Source organism: Paroedura picta, chromosome 3 (genome assembly GCF_049243985.1).
Source record: "Paroedura picta isolate Pp20150507F chromosome 3, Ppicta_v3.0, whole genome shotgun sequence".
NCBI lineage: Eukaryota > Metazoa > Chordata > Lepidosauria > Squamata > Gekkonidae > Paroedura > Paroedura picta.
The window spans coordinates 119,394,767-119,413,416 of NC_135371.1; the positions used below are offsets into that span (position 1 = coordinate 119,394,767).

Below are 18,650 nucleotides of genomic sequence, written 5' to 3' on the forward strand. Positions count from 1 at the left end.
GGTGCTGGAGAATCAGGGACAACAAGCTGTGAGGCCAGTTCATGAGGCACACTTAGGTCAATCATTCAGACTGATGATGATGATTATTATTATTATTATTATTTCGATTTATTTCCCGCCACTCCCAAATGGCTTGTGGCAGGTTACAGTGTCTTAAAACCCCATTAAAACTCCCATTAAAAGACTTTAAAATGTCACAACATGGCGGCACAATAATAAGATCCCCTTCCTACCCCCCTTCCTAAAAAGGAATGATGAATAATTGTGGAGACCTCAAAAAGTAGCACACTGTTTTTTGTCATTTTCATTAGTCTCAGTAAAAGGTACCATGGGCATTTTTTTGTTCAGAAATATTGAACTTTTTTTTTACCCCCCCCCCCCTTCTGCTTTGTATGTCAAGTGAATTTATCTTATTTGTTCCAGAAAGGGCATGGATGTTCCTAAATTGAAATGTTATACTTTTACTGCAGTAGAAATTCCCATTATTATTTTAAAAGGTTATATTGCCTTTCCTCTAAGGAAGGGGTCCCCAAGCTTTTTATCACTGGGGACCAGTCAACGCTTGACAATTTTACTGAGGCCCAGGGCGGGGTAGTCTTTTGCCAAGGGACGTCGCCGCCTGAGCCCCTGCTTCACTTGCCTGAGCCCCTGCTCAACCTGCTTTCCTGCCTGTGCCCTTGACTTCCCGCCACCCGTTGGGTGGCACTGTTAGCAGCAGCTGTGCAGTGCCCGGAGCCCTAGCCATGGCAGCCACCGGAGAACACCAAAGTGGCAGGGCAGAGTGGCAGGGCAGCCCCCAAGGCAGCAGCCGGGGAGGAGGACGAGGAGGAGCCACGGCCTGGTACCGATTGATCCACGAACCGGTCCCGGTCCCGGGGCCGGGGGTTGGAGACCACTGCTCTCAGGAACTCAGAACAATGCATATCATCCTTCCTTTGTTTCATTCCCACATCAGCTTTAGCTAGTAGGTGAGACTGACAAGGGATACTTGTAAGTGTACATATTAATGATCCCAAGCTCCTGATAGGTCTCAAAAAAGAAAAGCTGAGTGTACAAAATAGTTTTCCTTTTTTAATACATCCAGTATAAGGCCTGATGAGTTTAGGAGTATTATTGTTACAGATCATGTTGTAGTGGGACTAGATTTTACAGCTAGCTAGTATAAATAATAGCTGGTGATTAAGCCCAGCCGCAGTGTGATCCACTGGCTCCAAATATAGTTTGGTTTGTGTGAGATGGTTCCATGAGAAGTAATGCCAGGTTTAACTGTGGTGGCTTTTTAATTTTTATTTTTAAATTATTTTTTAAAACACAAGCAATTACATTTTAACAGGAATACTTTATTGCCTTTTTGCCTTAACAGCAATACTTTATTCCCTTTACTGCCTTTATTGCCTGGGGTACTGCCCCAGTTCCCCTCTTAAAATGTTCTTGAAATGAGAGCATATAGATCCTACACAATAACTAGGACAGCACTTTGTATTAATCTCGCCAATAACAGGAGAAGGGTAGAGAGTTTAAGATCAAATGTGTCATGACATCTGAGGAAACTGCTTGCCTGGTCTCATATAGTTCTTTATAAAAGTGAACATAATGTGATGCTTTTGGGGCTTTTGGTGTTATTACACAGTGTTCCTCCTTCATTGCTATTTATTACAGAAATCTACATGCCAGATATCCCAAAGAGTCAGAAACATCCTAAGCACACCTGTCTAAATCCATTGAAGTCAATAGACTAGCACAGGCGTAACTTTGGTTAGATGTCACTGTGTGGGGTAATGGGGCTGACTACAGACCACCCTCTTTCCTTAGTGCCTCACAGCACCAAACCCAAAGTCTACCTAGATCAGAGTGACAACAGATATAATCTTTAAAAGACATAACCACACCTCAGCTAGCAAATCTGTGACAGCTGGCTCTTTAACAGCCATCCATCTGATAATCAGTTGTTAGGAAGTTTCGCCCTCAGGGGAAAGGAGAGCAGCAGGTAAACAAGGTTGCCATTGGCCCCCTCATAGGCTTAGCCACATCCCATAAGGCTTTTGGGAAGAAGGAAGTAATTGAACATGTCCAAACTTGGCTACATTCTTTAAAAGGCCTAAGGGAGGAGATCAAGGAAGATGTACCTACTCTAGCTTCCAGTTCAGAAAGGGGCAGAGCTAGGAGAGAAGAGGTGGCATGAGGCACCAAGGAAACCAGCTTCATCTGGGTAAGACCATAGCATATGATGGATGTGGTCACCTGACAGCAGGATTAGCCTCTTTTTAGAACCTGGGCCTTCAAAAAGAACCACTATGAACAAACTGTCATTTCTAGAATTATATCTGATTCATAATTTCTTTTAGTATGGCACCATGGATTAAGGCAAAATTCTACTTATGGCATTTTGTTCTGACTTTCACAGAGGACAAACAAACAAACACACAAACACAGAGAAGAATACTATGCATCCAGCAGTACAGTTTTCACTACACTATATGCTGTTAAAAGCTTGCTGTTAAAACATTACTAAATACAATTACACGTTAGTACATGCATAATTATCACAACATACCACATTATTTCTAGTTCAATAGCTCCCCTGTTCCATGGCTGTTCACTATTAAATCTCATTTCCTGATACAGACAGAAATCCCATTATATCCTTGACTACTGCACTACTGAATGGCTTGCTTATTGTCAGAGTGCTATCTTTTGGCTGGGCTTCAGTTTAGCATCCCAGCAATTCATTTTATTTATTTATTTATTTATTTATTATATTCATGATCTAGGTTTAGTAAAACCACATATCCATTTCCAAGAACTTGTGCAATGCAGTTATAGGTCACTGCTACAACCCCAGGGAAAACAGTAATACCATTTGTAATTGTGTGAACAAAACAAAAAACTATATATTAACTTCTGTTTAAATATAGTATCACATTTTCTTACTGTCCCTGCATACAGATTTGTTGATTGAATAAAGCTTGTCGGTTTTCAGAAATGGATATCAAAGGAAACAGGCTACATAGACAATTCTAATGTGAATTCATAAGAATTCTTCCTACAATGTTCGCTGCTCATTGACACTGGGTTAAAAATTGGCAATTTTAGCCAGATGAAAAATGGGAACATCTTACTCCTACCGCTTCCTGGTCAAATACCACATCAGACTGAAAAGTTGAATAACATGAACTCAGAATATAATTCCAAGTCCCTCACAGAAGGAAGCTACAGAGGCAGCTGCTAAGAAGAAAGAGTGTAAGTTCATGAAAGAGATCCTTATACGCTGACAGTTGGAACCTTTAAGATGCTGGCTGATCAGAAGCAGGCTCAGTGTGACATCAGGATAAAAGCAAGCAAATTCTTTCAGTCAGTGGAACACATGTTAGGAAACCCTTCTTCAGAAAACTAACCTGAACACCTCCCCCTCCATCAGACTGCAAGAAGAACTCTTCTCTACTTACCCATGATCTCTTAAACATGGTTTAGAAAAGAAGATTTATCACTTGACTTACAGAATATGGCAGTTTCCTTCATTTAAGAATGGATTACAATCCAGCCAAGTTAGGTACTGCAAGACAGGACTCCCACAGCTCTTATAAAAATAGGTTGAGTTCCATCTCAATTCACCTTATATTGCTGAAGAATCCTAGGCATGACAGCCTCCAGATGGGGCCTGGGGATCTCCTGGAATTACAGCTCATCTCCAGACCACAGAGCCGAGTTTCCCGGCAGAAAATGGATAGTTTGGCTTCTTTGAACGGTGGATTCTTTTTGTTTTATTCATTTATTTATAACTAGAACTAAAGCCCATTTTATGTCGAAATAAAATGGGCGCTAGCGATCAGTGGCCAGGGAAGGCTTCGGAGGGCGGGGGCAGGGGTGCGGGACGTGGGGCATGGACCGAGGGGCGGGGAGAGCTGAGGTGCGTGGCAGACGCACCGAGGCTGTCTTGGGGACGCGGAGATGGGCGCTGGGTAGGTGGGAAGCCTCGCGGGAAGGGTGTTCTTGGGGCGGGAGAAGGGTGCGCGGTCCCCCAGCGATGTTACCTGAGGCTCGGGGCTGGACTGGACGCGGAGGGCGGGCGGTTCGGGCAGCGGCAGGCATCGGGATGCTGGTGGGCGGTTGGGGGGAGTAAGAGGAGAACCATGCATGCTCCGGTGGCGGCGCATGCGTGGTGTGTGGTGGTTCTGTCAGCGGGGGGAGGGAGGGGGAAGTTGGGGGGAGGGAGCCACGCATGTGCTGGACTCAGCGCATGTGTGGTTTAGTGTGTTGGAGGTGGGCCAGCCGCGCGGGTTGCGCGGTCTGGCGGAGGCGGAGGCGGCAGCGTGGACCGGAGTTCAGCGGGGGAGAACGGCGCGGTCTTCGAGGGGGTGAGTGAGGTTTCGTGTCTGTGTGTGTGGGTGTATGGGGGGCGAAGGGTGGTGTAGGGGGGTAGGGTTTCGCGGGGAAGCGCGGCGGAGTGGGAGGGTGCTTGTAGGGGGGTTGTTGGGGTGGGTCGCGAGCGCGGAGAACTGGATGTTGGGGAGTATCGGTCGTGGCGACATGTTTACGGGTGCGGGAAATGAGTTCTGAAGGGGGAGATGTTGGAGGAGTAGTTCGGGGAGGGGGGGTAGAACCGGCGGGCAGCGGTTAGCGGCGGGTGGTGGCTGACCTGTTTCTGGCGGCGGCGGCAGCAGGGTCCTGAAGGCCGGTGGGAAGTGTGTAGGGTGTGCGGCTGGAAAGGAGCAGGGCCGCCGCGTCGAAGGGCCGCTCCTTTCCCCGCATAGACGCGTACTGTATGGCAACCAAGGAGGCAATGGGGAGGCGCGCTTCGCGCGCCTCCCCATTGCCTCCTTGGTCCAGGATTGACACTCGGAGGGGCGAATCAGGAGCCGCTTTGCGGCTTGCCCCTCCGAGTTTTTATCCCGGACAGAGCCCACCCTAACTCCTCCCAACTTGCCCTTACTCTTTTATTTAATAACCGCGGAGCGGTTTACAGATTACATTTGTTTTCTGCCCTATCTCGGGAGTCTCAGGGTAGATTACATCAAACTAAATTTACATATAAAAAGAGAACATACAAGTAAAAAATAATAAATTTAAAATTATTCAAAAAAAATTGTATCAGCTGATTGCCCAGTTCTTCTATTGACTGGAAAAAAGGAGAAAAGGGGAAGGTCATGCATACTCTAGATGTCATATAGATTGGGGGGTTCTGACAGGGAGGCCAACATTGTTCAGATGTTTTTTGGGGCCTCAACCGTAGGCCTGGCATTATACTGGGGAGGCAAGGAAGCTTGTAGCCAGACGTGGATGTTGGATTTTCGTAGGGCAAACTTTAATAAACTCAGAGACATGATGAGTGTCATACCATGGACGAGAATGCTGGAAGGGAAGGGAGCATGTGAAGGGTGGGCACTACTCAAACAAGAGCTATTGCATGCTCAATCAATGACTATCCCAGAAAGACAAAACACTGCAGGAGCTCTAAGAAGCCTATTTGGATGAACAGAGAACTTCAAGAGGAACTAAGAAAGAAAAGGGAAATGTTCAGGAAATGGAGGGAAGGACAGAACTCTAAAGAGTACCTACAGGTTACTAAGCACTGTAGATCAATCATCAGAAAGGCCAAAGCTGAGAGTGAGCTAAAATTGGCCAGGGAAGCCCACTGTAACAAGAAAAGATTTCTCAGTTATGTGAGGAGCAAACGTGAAGTAAAGGAGGCAATAGGCCCACTGTTGGGTGCGGAGGGACAAACTCTAACGGAGGATGCAGAGAAAGCAGAAAGGCTCAGCGCCTATTTTACATCTGTTTTTTCCCACAGGTCAAAGGGTTTAGGCACATCTAGAGATGGCAGTAGCCAAGAGATAGTGTCTGGGTGGCAGGTTGACATGGACAGAGAGGTTGTTGAGAGGCATTTAGCTGCACTGGATGAGTTCAAATCCCCTAGGCAGGATGAAATGCACCCGAGAGTGCTCAAAGAACTTTCCAGAGAACTTGCACAACCCTTGTTGATCATCTTTGGGACCTCTTTAAGGACTGGAGATGTCCCGGAGGACTGGAAAAGAGCAAACGTTATTCTGATCTTCCAAAAAGTGAGGAAGGAGGACCCGGGAAACTACAGACCAGTGAGTCTGACCTCTGTTGTGGGTAAGATAATGGAGCAGATATTAAAGGGAACAATCTGCAAACATCTGGAGGACAATTTGGTTATCCAAGGAAGTGAGCATGGATTTGTCTCCAACAGGTCCTGTCAGACCAACCTGGTTTCCTTTTTTGACCAAGTGACAGGTTTGCTGGATTGTGGAAATTCGGTTGATGTCGTTTATTTGGATTTTAGTGAAGCTTTTGATAAGGTTCCCCATGATGTTCTGATCAATAAATTGAAGGACTGCAATCTGGATTTTCAGATAGTTAGGTGGATAGGTTAGAGAACCGCACTCAAAGAGTTGTTGTCAATGGTGTTTCATCAGACTGGAGGGAGGTTCATCAGACTGGAAGGAGGGTACCTCAGGGCTCGGGGCTCGGTCCGGTACTTTTTAACATATTTATTAATGATCTAGATGAGGGGGTGGAAGGACTACTCATCAAGTTTGCAGATGACACCAAATTGGGAGGACTGGCAAATACTCCAGAAGATAGAGACAGAGTTCAACGAGATCTGAACACAATGGAAAAAAGGGCAAATGAGAACAAGATGCAATTTAATAAAGATAAGTGTAAAGTTCTGCATCTGGGTCAGAAAAATGAAAAGCATGCCTACTGGATGGGGGATACGCTTCTATGTAACACTGTGTGTGAATGAGACCTTGGGGTACTTGTGGATTGTAAACTAAACATGAGCAGGCAGTGTGATGCAGCGGTAAAAAAGGCAAATGCCATTTTGGGCTGTATCAACAGGGGCATCACATCAAAATCACAAGATGTCATAGTCCCATTGTATACGGCACTGGTCAGACCACACCTGGAGTACTGTGTGCAGTTCTGGAGGCCTCACTTCAAGAAGGACGTAGATAAAATTGAAAGGGTACAGAGGAGAGCGATGAAGATGATCTGGGGCCAAGGGACCAAGCCCTATGAAGATAGGTTGAGGGACTTGGGAATGTTCAGCCTGTAGAAAAGGAGGTTGAGAGGGGCCATGAGAGCCCTCTTTAAGTATTTGGAGGAGGGCAGGATGCTGTTCCCATTGGCTGCAGAGGAAAGGACACGCAGTAATAGGTTTAAACTACAAGTACAACGATATAGGCTAGATATCAGGAAAAAAAATTTCACAGTCAAGAGTAGTTCAGCAGTGAAATAGGCTGCCTAAGGAGGTGATGAGCTCCCCCTCACTGGCAGTCTTCAAGCAAAGGCTGTATACACACTTTTCTTGGATGCTTTAGGATGCTTTGGGCTGATCCTGTGTTGAGCAGGGGGTTGGACTAGATGGCCTGTATGGCCCCTTCCAACTCTATGATTCTATACTCTGATAAGGTCCCTGCCCCAGACTCCAGGTTTTGTTCTGTTTAAAACATGACAGTTCTGAAGAAACCAACTATGCCCACCAATTCTGAACCTGAACATATCCTTGCCTTGAATCATGAAACAGAAATTTCCAGCCTACCTGAACTCACATTTTGAAACATTCTACAGAAAATGTCCAGTAGCATAGAATGATGAAACTGATCACCTTATTTTAGTTCTGGCACTAACTTCTATTGGTGAATTCTCTTTGTCCACATCCATTAAAGGGCATGCAAAAATGAAGTGTTCATTAATACAAAAACAGCAATATCATGACTGGAAAAAGCATTATGCAATTTTCAATATTAATATTAGAATTCAGGGACAAGCAATTAATTTGATAGACAAAAAGAAATGGGACAGACAAAAGGAAACACTTCTCTACTTGGTGAGTAAATTGTGGAATTCATTGCCAGTGGTGATGATAACCATGCATTGAGATGGATTTAAAAGGGGGGTAAAGAAATTTATGGAGGGTAGGTTCATCAAAGGCTAATAGCCATAATAAATAAAAGCAAGTAATATCTAAAACCCAATGCTCAAGGCAACATCAGAGGAAGGCCATGACCTCTGTGCCCTGTTCACTGGCCTTCTAGTGTTGTGTGAAACAGGATGCTGGCCTACATAGATTACTGATCTGATCCATCAGGGCTCTTCCAAAACTGCATTCTTCACTAAAAGCTCTTTGATGGATTGTGAATCTAGATAGATCATTTTATTTGAAGACTACTGTAGGCTGAAATATATTGGCAGGCATCTCATTCATGGCCAAGTGAATGGTAATAATGCTAAAGAAAACCTCAAATGACTCAGACCTCACCTGGAAAGAGAGAATCATTGATACACTTGAAGCTGCGTTCTGAAGTTTGCAACAGTGTCTGAAAAACAAACATTATCTTTATCCTCTAGAACAGTGGTCCCCAACCTTTTTATCACCAGGGACCACTCACTGGGGACCACTCAACGCCTTTTACTGAAGCCCGGTGGGGGGGGGGGTAATTTACTCCTCTACTCTCAACCACTGCCCTAGCACTCTCTGATCGCTATGGTAATGTTTAAACATCCCTTCAAAATAAGATACAGATGCACCACAACAATGAAGTGTGTTGTAAAGGGCTGGGGGGGGGGATGAAGTAAAGGGCTGGGGGGGGAGAAGGCGTCCTTCGGGGCCCACCTCCAATTAGTCGAAAGACCACATGTGGTCCGCGGCCCACAAGTTGGGGATCGCTACTCTAGAATACCTTTGGAACTGTTCTACATGGCACAACCAAATCATGGTACCAAAATTGGGAAGGTCTCTCTCCAGGGATTTTCATTTGTTCCCTTCAGTCTGCCATGAACAGGTGAGTATTTGTTTTTGTTTTATTTCTGGTGCTTCCCACGCAATCTCACCTTCCTGCCCTTCCCTGCAGTCCCTCTTTCCCTGGCAACACCTGTAGCCCAATCTCTTTTCCTACTTCATTATACTGTAAGTGAGTGGGCAGAAGGAATTGTGTCGGTGATTGTGTTAGTGCTTGGCTCTCTTGTCCCTTTCTTGCATGCCCAGGGAAATGCCGATTGACACATTGGGGTGGGGAGGCTAATTATCCCCAGGCCAGACTGGACAAGAATTCGTGTGTGTGTGTGTGTGTGTTTAGGGGGAGCATCATCTGGGCTTGGAATTGGGGTCACTGTGGGTGGGCAGGTAATTGTGAATTTCCTACATTCTACAGGGGGTTTGACTTGATGACCCTGGAGGTTCCCCTCCAGTTCTATGATTCTCACCTACTAGCCAACCTACCTTTCTGTTCTCCCCTTGGGTTCAGTTTTCCACCTGGTCCCTTCCATCCCTCCAGCAGCTTCTCCCTAGGTAAAGTCTGGCCAGTATATGCCGGTGGCTGCCCATCTAGGCCTAACTAGTTGTATGGGAGTGAATCTCTGGTTTTTGACACTGACCCTGTCCCCTGATGGAGGAACTGCATGACAGGAGAAGGGAATGGGAACTCTTACAGTATTGCTTTGGCCTCCAACAGCTCTCCCCTCCACAGCTGTGCATTACTGACCTTCACAGCTTTGCTTTACAGAAGCTATGGTTTAGAAGGCTCAGTAACATTGTTGTGGTTGCCTAGCAGCCTCCAAGATGGCCAGTCAGTGGACATTCTTTTCTTAAAATTACAGGCATTTTTCTATTGCTTTGGAAGGTAATGAACTTTATGAGGACCTTGAGGCACAATCCTCCATGGGTGCATTGTGTGCATTCCCTGCCCATTCTCCCAGACACTCAGTGTTCTGGTTCGCTATGGCGAACCTCTGCCTGCCTGACTCCTGGTTCCTAACTTCAGTGAGATCTCTGACTTGGTTCCTGGATCCTGACTTCAGCTTTCACTTCTGACTTGGTTTCTGACTTCAGCTTGGGCTTCTGACTTCATCCCTGGCTCCTGACCTCCCCTTGTCTTGACTTGATTTCCTGACCTCAACTTGTTCCTGGAATATGTTTCTGGCTCTTGACTCCAGCCCGGCTTTTGAACCTGCTCCCGGCTACATGACATAGTTTGGCTTTGGCACTCCCTCTGGCAAATGACCCCAGCCCGACTCTGACTATGCTCCCTGCCCTACCCTCTTTGGTGAACTGTCTCCTTCGGCTTCAACCTTTTGGACGGGACTCTGACTTGGAACCTGCCTTCTGATTTGGTCTCAGCTTCTCAGCCAAAGGTGTTATTAACTGGTACTCAATGTGCTACCCAGCAGGAGAGCACATTAGCTTTAACATGTTTTAAATAAATTCAGATTTAAAAAATAGGCACGTGACAGGCAGAAATGTAGCTTCCATCATGATATTAGTGCACAACTGAAGAACGCTGTCAGTCTATGGGTGATTTCTTGTTATATACTGGAACAAGAGCTAGGATTTCAACAGCAATATCACAGCAAAACTGTATCATGTCAAGGTACTGGACAGTCTGACATGAACTGACAGTTCTACAGTATTAATATCAGCCCAGTGTTCTTACTGCCAGGTTTACACACCAGGGAATTCTGTGTTCAATCAGAATGAAAAGACATAGGAGAGTTGACATATGGTTACATAATGGCTGAACTCCTTGTAATATTTGCCCCCAACATAGTTTCAATTTCTCAGCAGTGTCCCCTCAAATACGAAGAGATTTACTGAAGCCCAGATCAGAGGATCCCATGAGATCTTCTTAGAGTAGACAGATGCTTTAGCAGCATAGGGATAAATGCATTGCCATATGTCCACGGCTAGGCACATATTTAAGAAAAATAATACGAGAGACCTGAAAGAAGCATCCAGAAATTTTTTTTGTTTGTTTGTTTGTTTGTTTTGGGGGGGAGGAAGCAGATCTGTCACACACAGAAAACTATCTTCTAATAACAGTACAATGAAATAAAACACGATTTGCCAGCTTAATCAAAGAATTTTTTCCTCAACAGGTAAAGGTAAAGGTATCCCCTGTGCAAGCACCAAGTCAGTTTGGTGTAGTGGTTAGGAGTGCGGACTTTTAATCTGGCATGCCAGGTTCGATTCTGCGCTCCCCCACATGCAACCAGCTGGGTGACCTTGGGCTCGCCACAGCACTGATAAAGCTGTTCTGACCGGGCAGTGATATCAGGGCTCTCTCAGCCTCACCCACCCCACAGGGTGTCTGTTGTGGGGAGAGGAATGGGAAGGCGACTGTAAGCCACTTTGAGCCTCCTTTGGGTAGGGAAAAGTGGCATATAAGAACCAACTCTTCTTCTTCTTCTTCTTCATGTCTGACCCTTGGGGTGACGTCCTCTAGCATTTTCATGGCAGACTCAATACGGGGTGGTTTGCCAGTGCCTTTCCCAGTGATTACCGTTTACCCCCCAGCAAACTGGGTACTCATTTTACCAACCTCGGAAGGATGGAAGGCTGAGTCAACCTTGAGCCGGCTGCTGGGATCGAACTCCCAGCCTCATGGGCAGAGCTTTCAGACTGCATATCTGCTGCCTTACCACTCTGCGCCACAAGAGGCTCTACAAGAGGTTCATCAACAGAGGCCTTCATAAAAGAAAGTAGAAAGGGGTAGGATGGAGTAGCTTTTATAACACTCAGGACTCAAGGGGCAATGAAACTATCAGCTAAATTAGCAGATAAATTATCATTTTACAAGCACTATACACAACTTGTATCGAATGCAGTCTGCCACTTAATAGCCACACTGACACATGTAATACCACATCCCATACCCGAACAAGAACTCAGTAATATATCCAGAGCTGTACAGCCATTCAGTGTTACTATGGGGGGGGGGGATCATCTCTCGCTAAATTACTCTCAAGACTGGATAGACACATACACAGGAATCAAAATGGACAACAATGCTTTTGCTGCAGTGCAAACCTGACTTATTGCCTGTCTTTGTTCCTGTACCAATACATACCTGGCTCATTAAAAGATGCACAGAAGAGGGATGACAGGCAGTCCATTTTTTCTAGTACCACCACCCACCCACCCACCCACACCTGGCATGAGTCTCCTTAAAAGTTTATTCAGTGTCGTTAAAAGTGTTTTTTCTGTTTGGTTTTGCCTATGGGAAGGGAGATAACTTTCTGGCTGACATAAGGGAGGGCCAGTCAGCATTGTACACTGCCCTGTTTTGAGAAAGGGGGGTTTCTGTATGAGCCACACAACTGATGGCCTATCAACACTACCCATGTAAATCCAATTTCTCCTCAAAGAGGGGAAAAGCTCATTCATACAAAGTAATTTGTTATAGCCCATCTTTGCTTTTTCTCACTTTCATGTTTTATCCCAATATTGATAGTTATTTTCTCACATAGCCCCCTAGCATCCTTAACAACAATAATCTATCCCCAGACAGAACTTTTTGTAGCTTTATAGGTTACTTCCACTATCAGTTTCCATGACTTTGATAAATGCAAACAAAAATAAACTTGGATTTGTATCTTATACTATTAAATAAGCAAGAAACAAAAGATCACTCATAATGCAACCAAAAATACAACCAAGGAACTTAATAAGAATGCCTGTAGGTTCCTAGGAGACTCATTATACTGACACATCTTCCATCAGGGCATCTGGAGTTTGTCAGATACCTCAAAGTCCATCACCTCTTGGCTCCCATGGCCCAGCAGCAGGCCTTACTCAGTTCCCTGCTGCTGCAGTCAGTTATCCTCTGTCCTCCTCTATGAGCTTTTTCAACATTACACTCTATGTACATTAAGTTCTTCAAGAATAGCATGGCTCCTAGTTTACTGCAAAGGATCTGGGGGGTGGGGATAAGGGTATGACCTAGAGCAGCCTTTTTCAACTTTTTTACCCTTGAGAAACCCCTGAAACATTCTTCAGGCTCCAAGAAACCCCAGAAATTGTGTGATCGTGCAGAATATGGTTGAAAAGTATAGCTTTGTACTAACCCATCTGAGGCCCCTCCCATTCCCCCTCCTCCAGGCCCATCATTGGCCATTGGGGGGAGGGGTCAGAGTTCTAGACGTTGGCAAGAAAACTTCTATTTTGGAGAGTTTCTTTAATCCCAAGCAAAGACATCCAGCAGGAACATAGGCAGAACTGAGAGTACAAGCAAGGGTTCACATATATAAAACACAGGATCATTCCCTTCCCTCCCTCCCATGGCAAAGTGATGACTCAACTTTCAAAGGAAAACCAAACATTTTCTGTAATCTAGGTACTAAGCCCAGGGAGGCAAAGGAAGGATGGTATCTCAGCCTAGCTATGTTGTGGGAAGCTCAAGCTATAAAACACAAGTTAGAGAATTTGGCCTTGAGGTGTGAACTGGGACAGGTAATGGAAAACATCACAGGTAAGGCAGATCAGACAGCTTCAGACATCAATCACAAAAATCAATTACAAACCATATGGCAGATTCAAATGGGTAGCTGTGTTGGTCTGAAGTAGCACAATAAAATCAGAGTCCAGTAGCACCTTTAAGACCGTAAATAAATAAAAGGTTCACCCTTCAGTGCTTGGGAAAGAGAACTGTCATTATCCAGTAGAGGTTGTAAGTCACTGATGATACGTTGTACTGTCTTGAGCTTAGAGCTATATGTAACCACTAGTGGTGATGTGTTGTTTTCTCTTTTAGCTCTGTCTTCTAACAGGTTTTCTCTTGGTATTCTTCTGGCTTTGTTAATCTGTCCCTTTGGGTAGTTCCAAAGAGACAGATTCAAATGAGTAGCCGTGTTGGTCTGAAGTAGCACAATAAAATCAGAGTCCAGTAGCACCTTTATAAATCTTTGTTGGTCTTAAAGGTGCTACTGGACTCTGATTTTATAGTTCCAAAAAAGTTTGTTGTAGATCATTTAAGTGGGAATCTCTATCCGTGGGACTGGAGCAGATGCGATTGTAACGTAGGGCCTGGCTGTATACAATTGATTGTTTGGTATGTTTAGGATGGTAGCTAGAGGCATGCAAGTACATTTGTCAGTCAGTAGGCTTTCGGTATAAGGTGGTCTCTAGGCATCCATTGTTTATTTTCACAGTAGTTTCCAGAAAATGTATTTCTTGCGTAGATTGGCTCATTGTCAGGTTGATAGTGGGGTGAAAGTCATTGTATGCCTGGTGGAAAGTATCCAGGCTTCTTTACCATGTGTCCAGATGATTAAAATGTCATCAATGAATTACAGGTATACAAGAGGTGTGAGTGGGTAAGCATTCAGGAAGTATTGCTCCAGGTCTGCCATGAAGGTGTTAGTTTTGGAACTAAAGTACCCAGGTAGTGAGGTCAAGGAGCTCTTGCATTAACTTTCCCTGTAATTGTCTCCTTGCCTTGCCAGTTTACAGAGAAAGTTTTGTCCCAGTACTTTACAAGCCACTGTATGTATGCCAATAAAGGTTTGCTGAGTCTGAACCACTAACCAAACAGACTCATACCGGGTATGCCTCCCTAAAGGTGCCTTTAAAGTAATCACTTCTGAGGGTTTTGCAACTTTCCCACCTCACCCTTCAAGGATGCTACCTTTGTTAAAATCAGACCAAGAGAGGATTCTGGGAACCCAAACCTCATTCTCCTTGTATCTACCCTGTTTGGCTGCTGGCTTTTGAATTCTACCAATCAGCTTTGATTTGCCTTGGTTTTACTCCAATGCAGCCCTTTCCCAAGCCTGATGTCCATATCACTAGAATGGATAGGCTTTCAGGTCCAATCAAAGAACTGAATTCCATGTCAGCCTGAATTGGAGCCTGCACCCCCTTAGGATTTCTAGCTTCAATGGTGCCCCTCCTCCAAAGCATTGGGCAGCATCTTGTGCAACATCCAGCCATGTCTCTTCAGTAGCAGCCACAACCACTTATGGGACTAGTCATTGTCAAGTGCTCTGAAATTCACCCCTCATTTGTGTACACATTTGACCCTGGACAATACTGACTTCCATCCCCACTGAAAGTGCCACTTAACCTCTAACTTCTCACTACTCATTTTCTATTTGCAAGAAAAATGTTCGATTTTTTAAAGAAAACAAACAGCTCATATTCTCATGATCCAGACAGCTGTGTCCAATGCTAATTGTAAAGGTTTTTCCTATATTTGCCCAAGAATCAGTATATATGTACAGCTCCAACCAGCAGATATTCCTTAAGAAAGATGTCTAAGAAAACTAACAGCTAATGGAAGACATGAGAGAGATTGATAAAATTATGCCTGTGCTGGAAAAGGTCCTTCTTCTTCCATAATATTAAAACTCAGTGACACATCTGTAACTGCTCCGCAGGAGCAGTATAAATAAAACGCTAAGGGCCCTTGGGGTGGGCCTTGTCCGGGATGGGGAAGGGCGCCAATTGGCCTCTTGGGGGTGGAATGAAAAGCGGAGGGCCCTCCGCTTGTCATTCCGCCCCCAAGGGGCCAATTGGCCCCTTGGCCCCGAGCTGGCAAGTTGGGAAGCGCACAGCGCCTCCCGACCCACCCACCCCCCAACATCCGCCGCCTTCCCCCCACAACGCTATTCCCATGATCCCCACCGCTATGAAAGCCAGCCGCCCGGCATGGGCAGCCTGGTGGAGGTGGAAGGGGGTGGGGGTGGAGGCGGTGGGGGGGAGAGGTTCTCACCCTTGCCGTGGCGCGCCAGCCACCTGCAGCCTGCCCGGGGCCGGGAGCCTTCGCCCCCGCAAAGGGACAGCCCCGCTGCATCACTGACACGCTGACCCTGTCCCTTTGCCGCTCCCGCAGCCCACAAGCCACCTGGAAGTTGCCCGCCTGAGCTGGCCCAGCCACGAACCAATGGAGCCCCGCCCACCATACTCACTGCACGCCAGGTAAGCAGCCACATGTTCTACCTAGCCACCACTTCCCCACCCCCACATACACAGCCATCCACCCGCCGCACTCTTCCACCGCCCACCCCCCCAAGTCGCCCCCGTGCTCCGCCACCGCTCCGCTGATGATTACCCACCCCAACACGCCCAGCCAGCCACCTAGCCACCCACCGCGCTCTTCCGTCGACCCCCCCCCACAAGTCAGCCCCGCGATTCGCCGCTGCTCCCCAACGGTTCCCTGACCCCACCCACCCACTGTGCTCTTCCATTGCCCACACCCTCACAAGTCGCTCCCGCACTCTGCTCCCCTCCACCGACGATTCCACGACCCCACCCACCCAGCCACCCACCCAGCCACCCAAACAATGCGCTCTCCTGCCGCCCACCCCACCACAAGTCCATATAGCCACATACCCCCATGGTGCTAGTGTTTATGCCTGAGACAACTGGGTGCCCTGGGTTGCCAGGTTTATGGATTTGGGTCAGAAAATAAAAGGGACCTGGATGTGGTTCCTTTGGTGTATCTGAAAGGATTTGTTCCTGAATGAGGAGCTGTTTTCATCATGAATAGATCAGACTACATCCAGGAGGCTCATAGACAGCTCTCCAATACCACCTTTTACAAACAACTGGAGGCAGACCCCACACAGGAAGACAAAAAAAGAACTACACAAGATTATCAAGGAATTACCCCCATGCATTCAGGAAGAATGCACTCTGTTCTAAGGCCCTATGCCATCAAGTTATGTTCAAGATACCACAGACTTCCTGAGGAAAATACAATCTTTGAACAACCTTCCAGATAACACCATTTTAGCCACCATGGATGTGGAGTCCCTATATACCAACATGCCACACAAAGATAGATTGCAAGCCATTAGGAATACAATTTCTAACAACACCATAGCTGATGCAGCCACCAAACTGTGCCAATTTGTTCTCACCCATAACCACTTCAGATTTGGTGATGACTTGTTCCTTCAGATCAATGGTACAGCCATGGGCACCTACATGGTGCCTCAATATGCGAACATCTTCATGGCAGACCTGGAGCAACGCTTCCTAAATGCTCACCCACTCACACCTCTTGTATACCTGCAATTCTTTGATGACATTTTAATCATCTGGACACATGGTAAAGAAGCCCTGGATACTTTCCACCAGGCATACAATGACTTTCACCCCACTATCAACCTGACAATGAACCAATCTATGCAAGAAATACATTTTCTGGACATTACTGTAAGAATAAAAAATGGATGCCTAGAGACTACCTTATACTGGAAGCCTACTGACCCTACAGGCCCCCAATCTCAAACAACTCCTCACCCACAACAATGCAGCATCGAATGGGAACATGGACACTGGTACTAGAGCTTGCAACAAACCCAGATGCCAACTTTGCTGCCATATACACTCCAATGCCACAATTACTGGATCTAACAACATCACCTATACCATCAAAGGCTTATACACCTGCTTATCTTCAAACTTGGTATATGCCATCAAGTGCCAAAAATGTCCCTCTGTTCTCTACATAGGGCAAACAGGTCAAACCCTCCGCCAAAAAATTAATGGATACAAGTCTGACATCAAAAGCCACAAGACTGAAAAACTGTAGGGGAACACTTCAACCTTCCAGGACATTCTATAAGGGACCTAAAAGTAGCTGTTGTATTACAAAGAAACTTCAAGAACAGGCTAGAAAGGGAGATTGCAGAAATGCAAGTTATTACAACACTCAATACTTTGATATACCCTGGACTTAACAAGGACAAAGTTGTTTTCTTTATCTCACTATGCATGCTAACCTTATGTAACTTGTGTATCCACATTCCTCATAATTTATTTTCATTGGGATTATGTTATTACAAAACTCAATACTATGACATACCCAGGACTCAATAGGGACAAAGCCTTTTTATCTCACTATTCATGCTAACCTTATTCAACTTGTGTATCCATATTCCTCACTATGTATTTTATTTGTGATAATATGACTGTAAGATATGGCATTCTAATGGAATTTTGAGTTTGATTCCCTGGCCTTGGGAAGTGACCAGCAATTCCCTGGGAGGAATGTCTCACAGTTGTATGGAGTAAGCAACATATGGAGAGGTGATTAGATATCTCTAATAGCAGCATTTTGTTTTCTCTTTGTAAAGTACACTGAATTCTAGGGGATTGTTAGGCTCTTTTGACGTTGGCTGTATTTGGTTGTGACACAGTCTACTGATGTAACAGAATGGATTTTTGCTATATATTCCCTGTCATGTAAGAAGATCACAGTCTGACGAAGAGTGCTTGCACTCGAAAGCTCACGCCTTGAATAAATCTTTGTTGGTCTTAAAGGTTCTAATGGACTCCGATTTTATATCACTTACAAAAGAAAACAAATGTAGAGGTTAAAATGCCATTAAAAATGCTATGAGGATCCCATTTTGTTTTTTCTGCTTTGAATACACTAGTTAGGCATAGTCTCTCTACCTGTCATGGAGAACATCTCCCAGTGAGTAAACAGAGCTGCAAGGTAAAGAAAGAAATTTGTGCAGCTATTCTTTTCACACTGTGATGCAGGAGAGCAGAAGAAGGCAGCTACAGAAGGCAACCACTTTCTGCTCCTTCTCCCTGTTCCTTTCCCCTTATCTCAAGGAAATTAAAGCCTTTTCAGGGTTTTGCTGCCATTACCTCACACCACATCCTGGGTTGCCTTGCCTCCCATGGCTAATAGTTTCATGCCACAATGGGCTGGGTTCAGCAGGTAACAAATGCCTCACTGAGGAAGGTATATTTCCAACTGCTTTGAAACAGGCTGTTGTATGAGGCCTCCTGAAGAAGGCATCCCTGAACACAAATGATTTTAACAATAACTGCCTAGTGCCTAAAATTCCCTTCTTTGGCAAGATGCTCCAGCAGGTGGTGGCTTTGGGTG

General features: G+C 45.5%; 1 protein-coding gene across 17 annotated transcripts in view; it reads right to left on the reverse strand.

Annotated features, from left to right (window-relative positions):
* Positions 1 to 18,650, reverse strand: part of WIZ (WIZ zinc finger) — a 91,819-nt gene that overhangs the window by 58,425 nt on the left and 14,744 nt on the right. The window contains exons 1-2 of one of the 17 annotated variants that reach the window (XM_077327429.1): positions 9,510 to 9,523; positions 8,288 to 8,345 (exon numbers count right to left, since the gene is read on the reverse strand). The exons of 13 other annotated variants lie outside the window; for them this stretch is intronic. The gene's annotated coding sequence lies outside the window, so the exon portion shown is untranslated. 3 more of the 17 variants (XM_077327422.1, XM_077327428.1, XM_077327427.1) reach the window with 3 other exon arrangements.